Source organism: Temnothorax nylanderi, unplaced genomic scaffold, assembly GCF_030848795.1.
Source record: "Temnothorax nylanderi isolate EJ_2023f unplaced genomic scaffold, tnyl_v1.0 TNYL_tig0246_pilon, whole genome shotgun sequence".
NCBI lineage: Eukaryota > Metazoa > Arthropoda > Insecta > Hymenoptera > Formicidae > Temnothorax > Temnothorax nylanderi.
Window position 1 is genome coordinate 255,923 of NW_027249308.1, and position 6,067 is coordinate 261,989.

Below are 6,067 nucleotides of genomic sequence, written 5' to 3' on the forward strand. Positions count from 1 at the left end.
ACTTCATTTACGCACCGCAAACTACTGACAATTGACCGGATCTACTTGAAAATGGTTGTGCGAGTGGTTCATGGACTGTATATGACAAATCCGATCCCAAAGAAGCAAAATCCAAAATGGCGATGATCGGAATCCAAGATGGTGATCCAATATGGCGTTCGATCCACTCTGTATTGTAAGTCACTGGAAATTCAGCAGATCCACTCAAAAATGATTGCGTTTACTTTGCTAGATCATTACTACACAATGGACATTGATGAGAGCAAATTAATCGACATATCAAAGGAACCAATCCTTTCACCCGTTCGTCAATTTGGATTATTCTGGCAAAATCTAGGGTCCCATCTGTTTCGTATCAGATCATGTCTATGCCTACTTGGTTTCTTTGGGACCGAATTCTCAATGAGAAGCCGTAAAAACTCGTACAGGACTATTTTCGAGAGGATCCGACAGGTTTTCAAGGATTTGCAGTACGTAATGGAGTGTTCAGCCACCATATTGGATCTGCCATTTTGGATTTGGCTTGACTGAGGTCAGATCTATGATGAGCAGTCCCAAAATCATCCACGCAATCATTTTTGAGTGGATCTGCTGAATTTCCAGTGACTTACAATACAGAGTGGATCGAACGCCATATTGGATCACCATCTTGGATTCCGATCATCGCCATTTTGGATTTTGCTTCTTTGGGATCGGATTTGTCATATACAGTCCATGAACCACTCGCACAACCATTTTCAAGTAGATCCGGTCAATTGTCAGTAGTTTGCGGTGCGTAAATAAAGTTTCTGGCCACCATATTGGATTACCATCCCAAATTTCGATCACCCAGCTACTGATTCGTGGTCAACCTACTATTAACTCTAACACAGGTCATTTTAGAGCTGTTTTAATCATGAATGAGCTAAAGATCCAAGGTTCATATGAGAACGAAGAGATTTTTGGCACTTTGAGCGCCATCTTGGGACCGCCATTTTGAATTCTGCAAAGTTGCACACGGCTTTCGATAGCTCTTACCCATAGCTACCTCTAGGCGCAAGGTCGTTTTTCTGCGTTGAAAACAATTATGGGCAGGCCGGTGTACCGGTTGACAAATTTTGCCCCATATATGTTATATATATATATGTTACTACCATGTTGTCGCACTTGATATATATAGTGTATAAGTATATAAGTATAAGTATATAAGTATAAGTATATAGTATATAAGTATAAGTATATAGTATATAAGTATAATATATATATATATATATATATATATATATATATATATACACATATATATATGGAGGGGTTAAAGCCATAGTGGTGTAAGTCAATTTTTTTGACCACTTTTTTTTCTTCTTTTTTCAACATATCTGCATGTGTAGACTGCATCTATGAACTTAACTCGATAGGTTAAAAAAAGTGACTTACACCACTATGGCTTTAACCCCTCCATATATATATACATATATATATGTCGTAGGCAAATGGTTATTTTAGGAAAATAGCTTCTGACTAGGCAAATGCTATCTGCCTGGCCAAATAGTTTTCACCATTTATTCTTGCTATTTTCCTAGTCAAATGCTATTTTCCTAGGCAGATGCTATTTGACTGAACCGCTGTTAAGCAAATGGTATTCCGCGAAGCATGCATTGGTGCACTTCAATGACGCGCTTTAAACAGTTAAATACTTTTAAAGCGCGTCACTAATCTATACGCCGAAGGCGTGTCCTAAAATCAGTGAAAAGTTGTCGCGGGGCATGTTTATGGTCGCTACATCTCGTCGGTATATGACAGGAATCATAACCTAATTCCTGTCAACTTTAACGATTAATATCTCGCTTCGCGGGGCAGAGCGACACTTTTTTCTGCCAGATTCTTTCGTTTCGTGCAAAAACGCGTCGAATAAGCCTAATTTCATCGATTTCTGTGCTGGGGTAGCTAAACTGAAGAAATACCCACCAATGAATGCTTCACGGAATACCATTTGCCTAACAGCGGTTCAATCAAATAGCATCTGCCTAGGAAAATAGCATTTGACTAGGAAAATAGCAAGAATAAATGGTGAAAGCTATTTGGCCAGGCAGATAGCATTTGCCTAGTCAGAAGCTATTTTCCTAAAATAACCATTTGCCTACGACATATATATATATATATATATATATATGTATATATATATATATATTTCTTTATTACATGTATGTACATATGCTCTGTTGTCCGCACAGGATGGATTGATCGAGTAGGTAGCTTCATTATGGGCGTATGTATTGTTTATTATGTTTATAATATATATTGTAATATATTATAATATTTATTATGTTACATAAACATAAAATTTTATTATAAAATAAATATTTTTAATACAAATTATATTCTAAATTTTTAATTTCTGCAATTCCTCACATTGGTATTATTTAATAATTTAAATAATAATTTTAATACATAATACATTTGATATTTTATATTATTATATTTATTTGATATCTTATTCGTTTCTAATTTATAAAATAATCCGTTATTATAATTAACTTTTGAAAGATAATTTTCTTTTGACGATGACAAATATTTTAAACTTTAACTTTAGATTATATAGTTATTACATAATATTAAACTTTAATAAATTGACGATATTTGAGCAAAGAATTGTTGTTCTACAGAAATATATATTTCATGTTATTATTTTGAAGAATTTATTATTCTTATATTTGTATTTAATAAGTTTAAAGATTAATTAAATTACAATATTAAATCACATGGATTAGTTTTCATTCAATATTGGTTTATTGCATTGATTAATTATAAATTATATAATATTTAAAAGCAATAGTCTTATTTTAATTATATGAATTAGCATATAAATATTTAAGCTTATGTATAAACACACGCACCCACGCACGCACGCACGCACGCACGCACGCACGCACGCACACACACACACACACACACACACACACACACACACACACACACACACACACACACACACAAAATTAAAATAAGAAAATTGCTTTTGCATACTAGACAACAATTTCTGGTATAAGTATTTAAGAATAATTTTCTTGTTTCAGTTATATATGTTTATATAATTATTTATGCATATTTATGCATAAATTATATGCAATCATATACAATTAAAACAAGAACATTGTCCTTAAATACTTAAAACTAGAAATAAGGTTGTCTAATATGATAGGAAACATTTAAATACAGCGGGAGAGACGCCATATTGGTTTTTAACTCACCCCCGAGAATACCAGAGTGCGTTGCAAACAGTCATCTCGCCAAATACATGGGAGATTGTCCCCCCTGAACCTAATCGATCGATAGTTGGAAAAGTCCAACATTACTGTTTGTTAAAATTTATTTTAAATAATAATAGCAGGCACCGAGTACAAATAGTGGCCTGGAACACAGAAATTGATCAAATTAGAGATGGGCGATACAGTATCGATATCTCAAACATCGATACGATTAACGATTTATGAAAACAAGGATATATAGAGTGTATTAAAAAGGATAAGGCCAATGAACTGGAAGATAAAAGAGGAGTTTAAGCAGAAAACATAATATATGTATATAAATTTTTCTTGTATTTGCTGTGGTTCAGTAAAGCACCGATGGATGCTGGGACTGTCACTTTTGGGTGACAGAGTCCGCACCGGTGATGTTTTATAAAACAAATCAGTGGGCGCTGGGACTATTCCCTTTTGAAGATAGAGTCCGCACCGGCTACGCTGGTGGGTGCTGGAACTATTTTTTTGGGGAACAGAGTTCGCACTGGTGATGTTTTGTAAAACAAACCTTAACGTATTTTTAATGTAAAGTATACTGTTGTAAGCGCACAACGTTATAATGATTAGTTAATGTACTTGGCAACACCCAGTTGCCTTTAATAGGTAATGCGAACCTAGCAACTAAAGTCGAATCTGAATTCCACTTAAAAACCTGACGATTGCATCGGACGATCGATCGTATAATTATTAAATATAATTAAAAAAAAATGTGCAAGTAGAAACTTGTACATTGCTTCTTCATAGTTTTTAAGTGTGCAAGTGGAAACTTGTACATTGCTTTCTCATAGTTTTTAAGTGTGCACGTAGAAACTTGCACATTGCTTCCTTATAGTTTTTAAGTGTGCAAGTAGAAACCTGCACATTGCTTCCTCTATGAGAAAGCCTGTTTTTTAATGCATAATTATTAGTAGATATTTATTAATTTGGCTTCCTCATAGAGGAAGCAATGTGCAGGTTTCTACTTGCACACTTAAAAACTATAAGGAAGCAATGTGCAAGTTTCTACGTGCACACTTAAAAACTATGAGAAAGCAATGTACAAGTTTCCACTTGCACACTTAAAAACTATGAAGAAGCAATGTACAAGTTTCTACTTGCACATTTAAAAACTATGAGGAAGCAATGTGCAAGTTTCTACTTGCACACTTAAAAACTATGAGAAAGCAATGTGCAAGTTTCTACTTGCACACTTAAAAACTATGAGGAAGCAATGTGCAAGTTTTTACTTGCACACTTTTTTTATGGATAGAGTATTATTAAAGATAGATTGGTGCTAAATTTGGCAATGATCGGTGAAGGGGTTACCAATTTTTGCCTAAAAAGTGTACAAATCATACACGTAATCTTATATATAAGGTATCATTAAAGGAAGGTTGTTTTGAATTTGGCGAAGATTAGTGAAAGGGTTACCGATTTTTCCCAAAAAATGTATAGGGTAGACCGAGGCAAATCGGATTACTAATTAGCACGATAAAATAGCTCGTTTAAAATAAAACACTAATGAAAATTGTCTTAAAACTTATATTAATCCGATTCGCCTCAATCTACCCTAAGTTATTTGATGGATAGAGTATCATTAAAGGAAGATTGTTATTTAATTTGGCGAGGATCGGTGAAGGGATTACCCGATTTCTACTTAAAAAGTGTATAAGATGTACATGTAATTTTATATAAAGTATTATTAAAAGAAGGTTGTTTTAAATTTTGCGAGGTAAATGGGTTACCGATTTGTGCTTAAAAAATGTGTAACAATTTCTGCTTAAAAAATGTGTAAGTTATTTGATGGATAAAGTATTATTTAAGAAAGGTATTGAATTTGGCGAGGATCGGTGAAGGAGTTACCGATTTTTGTTTAATATACATAATCGGTAATTTTATATAGAGCATCATTAAAAAAAGATTGGTATTGAATTTGGCGATAATCGGTAAAAATGTTCTTTCTTTATATTGAATTTTTCAAAATTTTAAATGCCTTTAACTCAAGAACTGATCAACCAAATCTTAAAGAATTATATATGAAATAAGGGTAAAAAAGACTAAAGAATATAATAAAATTAGAAATAGTCCAATATTTCAAAATTTACAAAAGTTAGAGCAATCAGGGGCATTTCTAAAAAAATTCCAAATTTTATAAAGAAAGAACCTTTTTACCGATTATCGCCAAATTCAATACCAACCTTCTTTTAATAATACTCTATATAAAATTATAACACATATACAACTTATACATGTAACTTTTTGAACAGAAATCGATAACTCCTTCATTGATCATCGCCAAATTCAGTACCTTTCTTAAATAATATTCTATCCATCAAATAACTTACACATTTTTAAAGCAAAAATCGATAACTTTTTCAACGACCCTCGCAAAATTCAATACAACTTTATTTTAATGATACTCTATATAAAATTACATGTACGTCTTATACACTTTTTAAGCAGAAATCGGTAATCCCTTCACCGATCCTCAAAAAATTCAAAATTTTATAAAGAAAGAACTCTTTTACCGATTATTAGATATACCGATAATAATCAACCAAATCTTATAAAGTATTATATATGAAAGAAATCGGTAACTCCTTCACTGATCTTCGCCAAATTCAATACCTTCCTTAAATAATATTCTATCCATCAAATAATTTACACATTTTTTAAGCAAAAATCGATAACCCTTTCACCAACCCTCGCAAAATTCAAAACAACTTTATTTTAATGATACTCTATATAAAATTACATGTACATCTTATACACTTTTTAAGCAGAAATCGGTAATTCTTTCACCGATC